Genomic DNA, 15,425 nt, shown 5'->3' with positions numbered 1-15,425 from the left:
CCCAAGAACTCATGATCCTCTGACCCAGAAAAAAAAAAATGCAGGTGAGAACTGATTAGATGGCAAGATACCAAGAAAACTTGTTTTGCAACCTATCAGTGAAGTGAATGAGTGGCAGATAAAAACAATATGTTTTTTTTAAAAAAAAAAAACAACTCTCTATCACTGACCTACACCCATGCCCTTCTTCTTTATATTAAAATTAAGGCATTATATTGTTTTTGTAATCATGTATATTATAGAATATATACTATAGAATAATCTTCTACAAATTTTATTTCACTGTTAGTCTTAAGACATGTGTTATCTGGGGAGACCAGGAAGATCAGGACCTCTGTATTTCATAGGTGGTTCTTGTCATAGAAAGGAAATGCCACTCCAGATTGACTTTCGGGGCATGCTGGCCCATTTCTCAGAATGGAGGCTACGTTTGTCTTCCTTCCTTCTAGGCTTTCCACAGTATTGTGTGACATTCAAATACAAGGAGGTTTTACATTACATCATTTAATCCCTGTAACTATCCAACAAGGATGCTATTCTCATTAAAATCACCCTCTTTGTAGACAAACATAAATCTGGAGAAATAAATTGCTTATGGTCACAACATTGAAAAGTGACACTCAAATAGGCTGTCTTGTTCAGATTCCATGCTCTTGGCCTCTGTGTTACTCTATTTCCTAGGAACCAATTACAACAAAATGTTTGTTTAGGGCTTTGGCATTCACAAAGCTCTGAACCCCACAGCCACTAGGACACACCTTATTTCATCACCATCCCCATTACATAGAGCAGGAAACTGATCAAAACATATGCAAGTGATTTCTCCAAGTTTATAAAATTAACTAGTGGAGCCAGTAATTGAAGCTCAGGTCTTCTGAATCTAAGTAGAATGTATAGCAGGAATATTCAAATAGCATGGGGTGACCTCTATTAGGCTCAGAGCTTAAGGGGTACAGTTCTATGATAGAACTTAGCCTATTTTTGCCTTTGCTTTCTCTGCCCAAACAACATGCAAAATCATGCTCTATTCATGCTTTTACATGACAGGATTATCTGATGATAGCCTGCATCCTGATTCCTTCATTTGTGCATTCTACATGACAGGTAGGTCCTGTGTAATCTAGATCTGTCTTCTCTGATGAAATCAAATATTGGAGATAGCACATCTGAGTCTATGCAATATCCTTAAAGCAACATGTCAGTGCTACATGAAAATCCCCCCAGGTTTGATAAGCAAATACTATCTGTCTAAGATGCCAAGCCCCAGAAAGAGATCAAAAGATGAAAACCTTCTATCACCCTTTCTGTTAGCAGAATGTTTGTGTCTCTCACAAATTTATACACTGAAATCTAACACCCAGTGTGATGATAATTAGGCCATGAGGGTGAATCCCTGAAGAGGGGATTAGTGTGTTTTTAAGAGGCCAAAGATGCTGGGGATGGTGGAACACACCTGATAATCTCATCAGCTCAGGAGGCTGAGACAAGAAGCTCCCCACGGCAAGTTCAAGATCAGCCTGGGCAACTGAGAGAGATCCTATCCCTATCTCAAAATAAAAAGGGGCTCAGTTGTAGGTGAGTGATAGAGCTCCCCTTGGTTCAATCCCAAGTGCCAAAAAAACCCAAAATACAAAAAACATCCCATTATGCTCACTGCTCACCCTTTTCCCACCAAGTGAGAACATAATGAGAAGTTAAAAGTCTGCAACTCCAAAAAGGGCCCTCACCAAGAACCCAGCCCTGCAGACACTCTGATCTCAGATGTCTAACCCCCAGAACTGTGACAAACCAACGTCTGTATGCTTAATCCACAGACACTTAAGTCTACGGTATTTTGTTAGAGCAGCCCATACTAAGACACTCATGGAAGACAAACATGCATTTTAGGGAAAAAGTCATTGTGAACCTACTGCGTGACTTTTATCTGGTAATCTAGTGCTTATTGTGCACTTCAGAAGGTCTGGAATGGCCAGGTAGCTGAACCTTTAGGGGACTGTGCAGTGTAAGAAAGGAAACAGCCTCTACAGATCTCTGCCAAAGTTCACTGTTAGTCTTAAGACACGTGTTGTCTGGCCTCACCAGTCTGGCACTTGTTCTAAAGAAGCTTCCAGAGTTCAGGGGATGTCTTTTACCAGAAGACTCGGCTACTGCAGGAAAAAGAGTTTGGGGATCAGTTACTTGAACCCATTTACCACATTTTCACAGGGCACTAAATATATCCCTCTGAAAGACTACTCTTTTTTTCCAGTCATAAAACATAACAAAATCTTTTGCCAATTTATTCCTCTAAGTTCACTTTTTAAATTTAATCTTAACTAGTGGATTTACTATTGATTTTTAATAAATATAGTCCAATGGTCTCTTGAGATAAAACTTCCTCAAAAGTATTTTCAACCATGAAGTAAAAAGTTATGTAACACTTTTTTCAACTACATAATAAATTGTTAACACCACCAAACTTTACCTGTTTCCAATCTTGGAAATAAAAAATTTCAGAAGGGCCAATTATTTTGAGTGGATGGATGAATGAATAAATTTTTTAAAATATTTACTGAATTCCAGGTATGGTGCTAGGTACATGGAATACTTGGATTAATAATTAACCAGGACCCACCCTGGTCATCAATATGATTTCACAAACGGAAAAATAAATGTGAGCACCTGAGAAGTATTTCAAGCGGATAATTGGGGGGACAATTCCAAAATAGAAATTAGGAAGCATTCTTTTTGGCCAATTCCAATTCCATTACTTTGTTCACTGGGCAAGCTGGAGAGATTGAATTCTCCAACCATGAAAAGAAAGGAGGGGCAATTCACTCCAAACCAACTACACGTGCAGAAACTATCAAATGTTCAGACAAATTGCAAGTTCATGATAGATCCAAGTTGAAAAATTGAAAGGAAAAAATTAGTGCAATGTGATCTTCAATGCTTGATAACAATGCTTTGGAACTTAACAGATGAAAAGATAGTCAAGTCACATCTGCTGAATAAATATATATATACATACCCCAACAATCAAAAGATAAAATGACTTAAACCCAAAAACATGGGGAGTCAAGACGTCTTGCAGGATGATGCTAAATCCTAAGAAAAACAGTTCATCAAGAATTTTGCCTGACCCAACTTTCTAGGAAAGGAATCTTAATCTAGAAGGTAGGCACCAGAAGGACAGCTGGTCATGAAGTACATACCCACCCTCACCTTCAAGGTGGCCAGAGTCACGGCAAACCAACACATCAGGTCTGATAACCAGGTCCCGAAAATTGGGCAAGCTGGGGTTGTCCAGTCAGGCCAATGGTATGGTGTGAAAGTGGGCCTTACTAGTGAAGTACCAGTGAGGATGGTCCAAATTCACCCTTTTCGGGAATAGAATTGGGTGGTGAGGAATACTGGGATAAATGTCTTATTTCTCAATTAGAAAATGGAAGTGGTTCTCTTCCTCCAAGTTTGGGTAGGAAGTACAGTCAGTCTCATTTCACAATAGAGAAGGTAAACCCTCTTGTACTGACCTCCTCTCCTCTGAGTCTCATCAGTTGTATATAGTTACATAAGTAAAACATAGAGAACTCTTGTGTGAGGCATACCGACCTGAATGCTCCTTTGGATTTGGGAGGTGCTACACATGCTCCTTGTTCAGGATCTTTGCACATGCTGATACTGTGCTGGAATACTCTTCTCCCAGATCTTGCCACACCTCCCTTTTACCTCTTCCAAATCTTTGCTAAAATTTCACCTTCTCAATGGGACTAGTATATTCATTTTCTATGGCAGCTATAACAAATTACCATAAACTTAAGGGTTTGCTGTATGTAGGATGAAATCCCATACACACATCGTGTAGCATAAAACAAGTCAAATTCATTATCCTATAATTCTGTAGGTCAGAAGACCAAGGTGGGTCACATTAAATGACATCAATTGACAGCAGTCTGTGTTCCTTTGTAAGGCTCTAGGGGACCATCCGTTTCCTCTTCATTCCTGTAGTTGGCGGGATCCCAGCCCTCTGGTTCTAAGAGTGAGGTCCTGTCTCTTTTCTGTCTGTCACTTGAAGGCTATTCCAACTTCCAGAGGACTCCAGCCTTTCTGAGTAGTGGCCCCCTTCTGCCATCCTCAAAGCCAGCAATGAGAGGTCAATTCCCATTCATACTTGGAGGCTTTTCTCCCCTCTCCCTGAGCCAGGGAAGAGTCTCCACTTTTAGGATTCAAGGGATCACATTGGGCACACCTGTATAACCAAGATAATCTTCCCATTTCACATCTGCAGTACTTTTGCCATGTAAGGTAATGTATTCCCAGGACCCCTGGATATCTTTGGTGGGGGGGAAGCTATTAAACATATTTAAAATAATGAGAAATTATTAGACTTACCCAGGAAGAAAATAAGCAACTTAAAAAAAATCCAATTCAGAATTACCCAACCTCTCCAATGGTCAGCATCTGCCTCAAATGCAATACAGCACGAACCCCAGGCATTAGATGTGCCAGAGTGATCCTTCCCATACCCAGGAACCTCCTCATAAAAATTCCACTGATCTCCACAACTGGAGAGTGCATGCTGTGCACCTGCAACCCTTTCTCTTGGCCAGCTGATTGGAGAAGGGAAAGCTGTCTATCCAAGGGCCATGAATCCAGTAATTCTTTGATTTGAGCAAATAAGATACGAAAGTAATGGACAGACAATGAGAGAATAATAACTAATATTTCTCAGATTTTGTCATCATGCCAGGCCTGTGATAGCTCCTTCCTCTACTCTATGGGCAGTTCTCCCCAAATTGAATGCATCCCTATGTGTCAATACTCACAATAGCCTATGATAAAAGCTCTCCTGCTAAACCCAATAGATGAACTTGGCAATCAATCTCCAGAGCCTGCACTCCTACCACTGACTTCCATGACATGGAACAATTCTAGAGGAGCCAGATGTACTTTTTAATAAAAAAAAAAAATGTCTTTTTACCTCCTTTCTTAAAGACAAGAATTATACAGGTGTATGTATAAAAATATGTATAAATACAATAAATATTGTGTAGAAATTCCCTAAATGTCATTCAAATGCTGTGAATGGCATTCATTTAGTAACCCTGAAAATTTATATTAAAACAGGACTACTCAGAAAAATAAATACCACCATATTACAAAAATGTCATAAATTTCTCTGGACTACAAAATTCAAGTAAATGTATAAACTCATGTCATTCTCATTTCTCTAGAGGTGGATGTCTCTTATCCAAGTAGAAACCAAGTGATGTGGCTAATACCCAATTTGGAATGGTATTTAAGGAAAGGTTTACTAAGGACACTCATTAGTTCTTAATTTAGGTTATACATTTCGGATAAGAAAACTGCAGAGGTGAAGCACCCTTGTTGCACAATACCTCGGGTACATGATACCCATATGACACATCACTGGTGATGCCAGACTTGAACACTTGGTTAAGGTGGTGCCTGCCAGATTTCTCCACTGTAAAGTTACTATTTTTTTTTCTTTCTATAATCTAATTGGAAGTGAGTCAGTAAGTCTAGTCTATACTCAAGGGGATGTTTTATTTTTTCTTTATTTTAAGAAAATTCCAAACTTACATAAAAGCCACAAAATAGTATGATATGTCATGAGTATACCAATATAAATTTCATCTAGATTCACCAATGATAAAATTCTCCATATTTTTTATCAATACCTCTTGTTTCCATAAAAATATGTATTTATATATTATTAGTATTTGTATTAATATTTTGATTGAACCATTAAGAGTGAGTTGTATGGGGCTGGGGTTGTGGCTCTGCAATAGAACACTCATCTAGCACGTGAGAGGCCCTGGATTCGATCCTCAGCACCACATAAAAATAAGTAAATAAAATAAAGGTAATGTGTCCAACTACACCTAAAAAATAAATATTTTTTTTTAAAAAAAGGAGTGAGTTGTAGACTCATAACCCATTATCCCAAATATTCTATATAGGGTTCTTTTAGAACCATAGTACAATGATCAGATTCAGGAAATTTAACATTAATATAATACTATTATCATATATATAGCCCAGCACTTCCACTTTTGTCTATAATGGAATATCTGGTACTTGAGGCCTAGCTACCTTCTTATAGACTATTGCCCTTTGCCTTAACCATAAATCTGAGCAAAATATCTAAGGCAAGTGTCATCAGACATTGGAGAATAAGCAACACAAGGAAGAGCAGGCAACACAAGACTGAAATCTATCCCTGAAGGCGGGGAAACCTAAGAGGTGAGCCTCATGACAACCCTGGCTCTCTGCCTTGGGGAACTTTCCTGACTGCAGTGTAGCAATCCAGAATCCAAGGAGAGCACAGCAGTTGATGCTTTGGAGCTGAGAAGGAAGAGATCAGAGGCTGGGGCAACTGAAGTGCTAAGATCTGCAAGGCAGGGCCCCAGGGAGATGGGAGATGTGCAGATACATAAATATGATGAGTCTGCATTGAGCTCTTGAATTCAATCCAATAGCACAGGTTTTCCCTGGTCATCTCCTAAGCCACATTTCTGACTCCTTTATAGAAACCTGGCTTGAGATCAGACTGGCAAGGTCATTTCCATTGTCAAGTCTTCTGTCTGATGGAAAGCCTCCCTGTGATGAGAGGAGCAAAAGAAGGACACGGGAAAAGATGATTGATTTGGTGAGACAGTGCATCAACCATTAATAGAAATGTAGGGGAAAACAACACATATTTGCTTTTTAAAGCCCCTATCTTTATATTTATTAACCCAAATTCCCAGTTGTTTAGTTGTAGTTTATTTTTAAATGGTTTCAATAATTGCATTTTACCACATTTTGTTTTCATTCCTAAATTCTTTATTTTGACTTATTTCTTTATTGTCTGGTGTCCATCTTTTTCGTAATTTTTTAAGAAATGTTCATGGATGTGGTTTCCCTTGGCTCAGTGATTCTCCATTCTCGTCCTTGGCTGCAGACTGTAATGACTTCTGGGCATCGTCCCAGACTAATTCAATCAGATTCTTTGAAGGTGGAACCCATGCAATAGTATCAAAGAAAAATTTCCTCAAGTCATTCTAATGTGCAAACAAATATCTCTAAACTCAAAGACATTACCCAAACAGGTTTTCTTGGGGGGAAAGGGGGCAAAAAATAAATAAAATTTCAAAAAAATAAAGTTGCAAGCAAAGTTCAAAGAAGCTGCCTGGATCGAGAAGCACTGCTTTAGTTCCTTCAAATCTGAGAATGCTAATTGTTTTGTTTTGTTTCATTTTGGTTTTTGGTCCTAAAGTAATTCCTTGGCTGAATTTTTAAAAAGTACATCACATTTTTCTTTTCCTAAGAACTGTATATAGACTAATGCTTAAATTTTAAGCATCTTAAATTTTAAGCATCATCTATACACATGATCAAGATGCAAATCTGATTCAGTAGGTCCAGAGTAGCCACATAGACTCTGCATTTCCAATCCCAGGTGTTACTAGTGCTGCTCATCCATGGACCACACTTTTGAGTAGCAACAGTTTAAATCTTGTTTCACTGTCTTCTATAATAGACATTGCTCTGAAGGAATATGGGGATACTGAACATGACCATTGCTTCCCTTTGGGATGGCTTGCTTATTATTCCTGGACATTCATAAGGTTCTCTTGTCTTTGAAATGCAGACTTAGTTAAATTACATATAGTAACAAGCTATAGAGCAGTGGTGAGTGCCTTTAATCCCAGTGGCTTTGGAAGCTGAGGCAGGAGAATCTTAAGTTTGAGGCCAGTCTCAGCAACATAGTGTGGTCCTAAGCTACTTAGCAAGACTTTGTCTCAAAATAAAAAATAAAAAACGGCTGGAGATGTGGCTCAGTGTTTAAGTGCCCCTGGTTTCAATCCCTGGTATGAAACAAGCTATAGAATAGATTTACACATTGATAATGCATTTACCTGTGTTTGCCTGTGAACCTTAAATTTTTTTTGGTTCTAGTATCTGTGAGACCCAACACTATAAGAGTTCTAGCTATTTCTGAGAACTTCTCATAGAATTACAGAATGCCTGACCTGCATAGTGGCTGAGATTCTGATTTCCTTATTTGTATATTTATTGCAATAAAATGCCTAGCACTTGAGATAATTGGAATGAGTATTGATTGTTCCTTACAATCAAAGAAAATAATTAAAACAATTAAAGTCTATAGATTTTCAACCATACAGAATGAAAATGAAGATTGCATAAAATGGTATATCAAAAAGCAACATTAACAAGAAAAGATGGAGTTCCAGTGGTGGCTGGTGGAAAGTGGGGCAGGGGCAGAGAAGACGTCCCAATTTCAATGTGCTTCTTACAAGTCAGGTAAATAAAAAAGAGAAAGGGTAAAAAAGTGATGGTGCCAAAAAGGAAGGGTAGAGAGAACAAGAGATTAACATGTGGAGATTATAGATGTCTTAACACCAAGCAAAAGCTGTAAATTAAGAAATAAATGTGCCTTAAGAAATAGTAAGACAAAGTTTAAAATCAGGAGAATAAGGGAAATTCATAAAACAGAAGTATGATATAGGCTACAAAATAAATAAATAAAATAAAGATTAGCACAAGAAGATAAATCTTAAAAGAAATCTGGAAGGTTAGAGTAATTAATATGAACATTAAAATAAAAGTCAGCTGTAATTTAAAAATGATGAAATTCCAACTAAGAGAAGGTTGAAAGCCAAGATGGAAATAAAGCAAGACATAAAATAGGGATATGAGATACTTTTGTTGAAAACATGAAAGTAGGATTAAAGATAAATACAATATGATGGTTATATGGGTTTAAAAATACTACTGAAATAAATGTTTTTAGAAACTTTTAAAAGAGGCAAAAAGAAAAGAAAAAATATATTGAAACACAGGAGTTAAAAAAAACCTTGGTGCTTATTTATCTTCCACCAAAAGACAATCTTCTAGGGGAATAGTGGTGTCTCATGGCTCCAGAGGGGCAGAGAACAGTGCAGTACCTTGGCCGTGGAGGTTCCCCCTGCTCCCCTCCCTGAAGGTCAGCCTTGCCATCAGTAATTAGAGAACACAGAGAGAAGGTATTAATACAGCAAACAGCTGGATGGCACCAGCCTGCCCCAAGAGAAACTCCCTGGCGGGCCAGCTGCATTCCCTCCTGGATTAGCTCCTCCAAAATTAGCCCACACTCAGAGTCAGGGGAAACTACTTTCTCCAGATCAATCACCTATGAAGCATCAGGTTTCAACAGTTGTCTTGAGGCTCTAGAAAAGGTTTAGAGTGTGGCAAAGTCTCCAGATCTTTTGAAAAGGTATTTATTCAATAAATGTTACTGGACATCTTCCTTGTCCCAGGGAGCAGACTAGACCCCAGGAATGCAATGCCAAATGAACAACTGAGCTCCTTTAACAGAACCCGACTTACATGGAGCCCTGAGCCTTGGCAAAGACTCTTACCCAGAAAGTGGCAGGCAAAATAGTCTTAAAACATCAATGGCACAATTGACAGGGTTGGCTTTGAACAAGAGGAGGGCAACTTTTCCCTCTGCATGAGTAGGAAGGAAGGTGAGGATACGAGGGGAGAGAGGAAGGACAGGTTGAGGGTGAAGGAGATTGTGCTCCACAGCCAAACACTCTGGAGAAATGGGGGTTTTCCTGACAGTGAGAAGTCTGGAGCTAGGTCTAGGTTTTGAGTTAAGTTGAGAGAGAGGTCCAGGAGGGTCATAAAGGAAACTTGAGTAAGAGGTAAGAACAAGTAAACAGTCAGACAGACAGCAGCAAGGGCCAAGTGGGGGCTGGGGGAGGTGACAATTTGTGTGACAGCAGCATGCTGGAGACATACACAATTAATGACAATACAACGTGAATCATCCTAACATGACAGGATAACTTACTGAGACATTAATCTGTGTCTGTTCTTACTGCATTACCCCTCAACCTATTTTCCAAGAAGGGCTTCAAGGGTACTTGCATCAGGAGAATTTTGATTAAACTCTTGAAGAAAACCTCTGAGCCTTTTTTCCCCTCCTTTAAAGCAGTGATCTCTAAGTAGTCTTCTGTAAAATACTTTTACAGATATGTTTCATTTGTAATGAATAGTGTTTAAAAGTTTTTAAATGTAGTTGCTAACATTTTTGAAATGGATTTTATATAAAATCTAGAGTTCAGCTTCTTCTAGAAAAATCAGAGGATCTCGCACTACTGAGCCTTACACATTCAGCCCGCCACAATCAGTTGGAGCTCCGTTCACTGTGGCCCCTGCCATTCTTCATGGCAACATCCAATATTTAGGTTAACTGTGGAGTCCTGGTAGCCCTCTCCAATGGTGGAGGTTATGCTAGAGGGAAGGAGCAAGAGAAGGGGGATGGGCACTTGACATCCCTAAAGGCCTGGAGCTCCTGGCATTGTCAAATCTCCTGCCCAGCAAATGTCAGAGGTGGCAGGGACAATTATCTAGGACAGTCTGAGAGTGAAAAGGTCCTTTCCCTGCTCTCTTAGAATCCCAGGTCCTTGTGAAAATCCTAAAGAGGTGGAAAAAAGGAGAGTCTTCAATGAATCTATGAAGACACAGATTATTTTCCACCAGCACTGGGGAAATAGCTTGAAGTTAGACTCACTGAGACAAAATAAGAATATGCTTCACTTCTTTACAATGCACATCTGCGGAAAGTTAGTCACCAGAATGGAGATTTAAAGAAAGGGCTAAGAATAAAGGAATGGGTAAGATTAAGTTTTGAGGGGGTACAATTTGAGCTGAATTTTGAAGGATGAGTAGGAAGCCTATAAGTGGAGGTTATCATACTGAAGAAACAACATTTGAAAGTGCAGAGCATACAGGTGTATGAACTTGGAGCAGTAAAATGCGACCACTGTATGCCCATCTTCCAGTTGGAGGAAATAGGAAAGAAAACAAAAGTGGGTGGAACCAGAAGGAAAGGTTTAGGCTTTCATACATTTTCCATGTAATATCGAACCCCTGGTTATTATAGCTTTTGTGTTTAGAAGTTAATTGTGCTAGCTGTGTGGCCAACGCTTGTGGGAAGGAATATTGGACAAAAACCACTAAGCAGATTCTTTCAAGAATCCAGGTGAGACTTAAAAACAGCATACTACAGGGACACAGCCACATCAAAGTTTACTGCAGCACAATTCACAATAGCTAAACTGTGGAACCAACCTAGATGCCCTTCAGTAAATGAATGGATAAAGAAAATGTGGTATATATACACAATGGAATATTACTCAGCAATAAAAGAGAATGAAGTCATGGCATTTGCAGGTAAATGGATGAAGTTGGAGAATATAATACTAAGTGAAGTTAGCCAATCCCAAAAGCCCAACAGCCGAATGTTTTCTCTGATACAAGGAGGCTGATTCATAGTGGGGTTGGGAGGGGGAGCATGGGAAGATTAGACAAACTGTAGATAGGGTAAAGGGAAGAGAGGGGGCAGGTGGGGGCAAGGGTGTTAAAAAAAAAGATTGTGGAATGAGATAGATGGACATCACTACCCTAAGTACATGTATGAAGAAGATACAAATGGTGTGAATATACTTTGAATATACTTTGAATGCAAGCAGAAATATGAAAAATTGTGCTTTATATATGTAATATGAATTGTAATGCATTCTGCTGTCATATATAACAAATTAGAATAAAAACAATTAAAAAAAGAATCCAGGTGAGGACATGATCAAGGTTTCAATTGGGACATATAACTGGGAATGGAGAGGAGAGTTTGAATTTCAACAATCATTCATTGAGGACTTACTATGTACCAGGCAGTACAGTATTGTGGCAGATGCTAAGGAAATTAAATCGGTACTAATTCTTGAAGAATTCTTGTCTTGAAGAAACCCACTGATGAAGAGACAAATGTTACCACACTTTGCAAGGACAGCCAACATCTGAAGCTGGGAATCCTCAAGTCTTGGTTATGTGTAGTACATACCATCATGGGTTGCAAGCAACCCCACTTCTTAGTTCTACACAGGGGTCAGGGGCCCAACAAACAAGATACAACTTGTTTTGAAACTCATTCATGCTGTATAGGGCTATTACAGTTATCCTCATTGATTAAGGGAACACAGAAATGAGTAGAGTCTTCTTTAATTTTCAATTTCACAGAAAGAATTTTGTTCAATGAATTTTTTAAAAATTTTTTTTAGTTTTAGGTGGACACAATATCTTTATTTTATTTTTATGTGATGCTGAGGCTCGAATCCAATGCCCCATGCATGCAAGGCCAGCACTGTATCACTGAACCACAACCCCAGCCCATCAATAAACAATTTGGACTAATTGGTCAATCATTTGGTCTAATTAGTACTAACTCAGTCTTTAAGGGAACTTTCTTAGTCCTTCAGTATTATATCCAAAACTTTATGGAGAAAAAAAAAGTTCAATCAGCTTCTAAGTCAAGCTGAATCTTTTCCATTTGCAGGTATGGAATGTGAACGGTTTTTGCCTCCTTACCACTGTTTACTTCCCTGTGTAGTTGTCTTTGATTTAGCCAGTGCCTGGGTTATAATGAGCTCACTAGGGTTGAGAAAGCAGACTCAGCATGGAATGTGTAGTTTTGAGAAGTTGTGTGTTGTTGTCTTTGGAAGTGATAAAGCTGAAGTGGTTGCCAGAGGTGTTTATTCACTTCGAAAGTATTAATGAAAATCAATATATATTTATTTCCATAAGAAATTTATTCACTGATTGTTAGGTAGCATTCTTGCATTACACCCAGAACAATGAGCAAAACAAAGTCCCTGGTTATCATTCTAGTGGGGGAGACAAGCAATAAATTATATGTGTGTTTATACATATATTATGTAAGGGGTGATACCTACCATGAAATTTAACAAAACAGTAAAACAAAGAATGATGGAGAGAGGGGGCTGGAGTTGTGGCTTAGTGGCACAGTTGTGGCTTACCTGGCACCCAGGAGGTGCTGGGTTGGAGCCTCAGCACCACATAAAAATAAAGTTATCATGTTCATATACAATTAAAAAATTAAAAATTAAAAAAAATTGAAAATGATGGAGAGATATTTTATATATTACCTACGGGCAGCTTAGGGAATGCCCCTCTCGAAGAAATGTCATTCAAACAGAGACGTTAAAAAAGGTTGGGGGATAGGGGGCATTGGATTTAGCTATCCAGATATCCTGGGGCCTAGTGTTGCAAGCAGAAAAATGAACAAGTAAAATATTCTGGGAAAGATTAAGCCTGCTCTGTTGGTTTAAAAGAAATCAAGGAAGGGAAGAAGGGAGAGAGAAAAGGGAAAGAACTGATGAGACTAAAGCTTCAGTTCTTTCTTCAACAAACCAACTAAAAAAAAAATCCCACTGTATCCCCCAACCTGGTATAGTAGAAGCCTAACATTTATATGTTGAATGAATGTTTGAAGTTTACCTTCGCTTTTTCAGCTTTCAGAATTTTGTAAACAAACTGTTTCATGCAGATTAATGCGGTGGGGGGCGTGTTATTCCAAATTAACCTATGGGACAGCAAGCATATATATCATTAAAAGGCAAACAATAAACAATGGAAGCCTTGTGTTTGGCTAATGTCTGTTAGCTTACAAAAGTCTTGTCTCCAGGGTGCCACTCAGAGCAACCTTTAGACTGCAGCGTTTACAACCACTCTATATGTCTTAGCAAAAACCTGCACGTGACCTGTCCAAATATTGCTAGCAACACCCGAGATCCCTTTCAATCACATGACCAAAACCATATTTGCAGGGGGTAGTGGAGTTCCCTACTTGTGTCAACAGCCCAGGAAATTCTTAATTATCCAGTCGACATTAGGAACCCCAAATTCCTCCGAACTATTCATTTAGACCATTTATAAAGGTCTTGAGAGGTGTGAAATCAAATAACATGGTCACTTCAAAACGTGAAAATCTGAAAGTTGATCATTTTTCCTAAGGGCCTTGTACATAATTTTTGAAAATACGTAACTTTTAAAAATGCATCTTCAGCCGCTGGCTACATTAGTTTTCTTCATTCTCTTATACCATGCAAAATCCATCGACGCCAAAAAAATCATTTCATTTATTTTGAACGGAAAGCCTTAATATATTTTTATCACAAACAAATTCCTACTGCCTAGGAAATTTTGCCATTTGCAAAACTGCACGTGAGACCAATGAAAAGCACGGCCTCCAACCAGCTGGTACTGCAACACTTCATTTGCCCAGAGCCCAGCTCTAGCACTTTCTCCCTACCCCACCCCTCTACCGCCGCCAGGGCTTCCCCGAGTCCTCGCGCAGGGTCAGGACTCATCCAGGTCCCGCCCGGTCGCGGCCAGCCCAGGTTTGGCGTTCCGCCTCCAGGCTCTCCCGAGGCCGCTGCCGACCTTCCTCTAACCGGCCCCCGGGAGAGCCGCTCGAAAACTGCTGTGTCAGAACGGCTCGAGGAGTCCCGAGAGTAAGCGCCAGCTTTAATTCGGGAGGGGTGACTACCCAAGGCCGGCCCGCTGAGAGGCGGAGGGCAAGGGAGGGGCGCAGCTGTCGGCAGAGCTCCTCCCGCGTCCCACTCCGTTCCCGCACCCCCTGCCAGCCCGCTACCGTCTGCCCGAGTCTGGCGAGCCGAGGGCGCAGCGCGGCAGCGCGCACGCGCGGAGAGAAGCCAGCCAGCGCCTCCCCGCCCCCGCCTCGCCTCCTCTCACGTGCCGCTCAGCGTGCGCCCCGACATGTGCGGGCGCACGTGACGCGCCGTGTCCGGCTCTGGCTTGCTCACCCGCTCACCCGGTGCGGCTGTACTTTGAACCCAGGCGTGGGAGACGGAGAGGGGAGGGAGGCAGGAAAGCCGGGCGGGGAGCGTAGGGAAGCGGGAGGCCGACCTCCGGGAGAATGATATCATCGGCGGCTTTATCGCTAGGCAACCTAAGAATGCTTCTCTCTTTCCAATCCTAGAGCTCCGTGAAGCTTTCAAGACAGATGACATTATCCGCCCCCCCCCACTTTCGTTCCCCAACCACGCAAGGCTTAAACGGCTGTTTAAGGAGCGAGGGTTGGTTTATCAGTTTTGAAACGAGTGCATTACGAACGCAGAGGTCAGCCGTCGATGCAGTGTGGCACCCACTTGGGAAGGTCTGCAGAGATCCTCGGGTGTGGACGTACTACACAGGGGTATCTCTTATCTGTTTAGCCACATGCAGATTGCACAGCTGCGTTATAGCTAGGTAGATAAGCCTTCCTCAAGATGATATATGCTTGAAAACTAAATCCTTCTTAACATATCAGAAAGAGAATCGTCAAGTTAGAGCCTGTGTTCTGGCTGCTCTAAGTAACTGAGGTCTCCAGAAGTTGTACCTAGGCTTCAGTCCTTCTGTGAAAGCCAATTTTCCAATCACAGTAAGGAAGCTGCAAAGCCGCATATGGAAGCAAAGTTTATTACAGAACTATCTGGCGGATACTCAGTTATCTCTGTTCAGCACATCATATTCTCTGTGCACACCCATATGGAAAAGCTTCCAAAATT

The sequence above is a fragment of the Ictidomys tridecemlineatus genome, chromosome 6 (assembly GCF_052094955.1).
Source record: "Ictidomys tridecemlineatus isolate mIctTri1 chromosome 6, mIctTri1.hap1, whole genome shotgun sequence".
In the NCBI taxonomy this organism is placed as follows: domain Eukaryota; kingdom Metazoa; phylum Chordata; class Mammalia; order Rodentia; family Sciuridae; genus Ictidomys; species Ictidomys tridecemlineatus.
The sequence above is the reverse complement of the archived record's forward strand: the minus strand, read 5'-3'. Positions refer to the sequence as shown.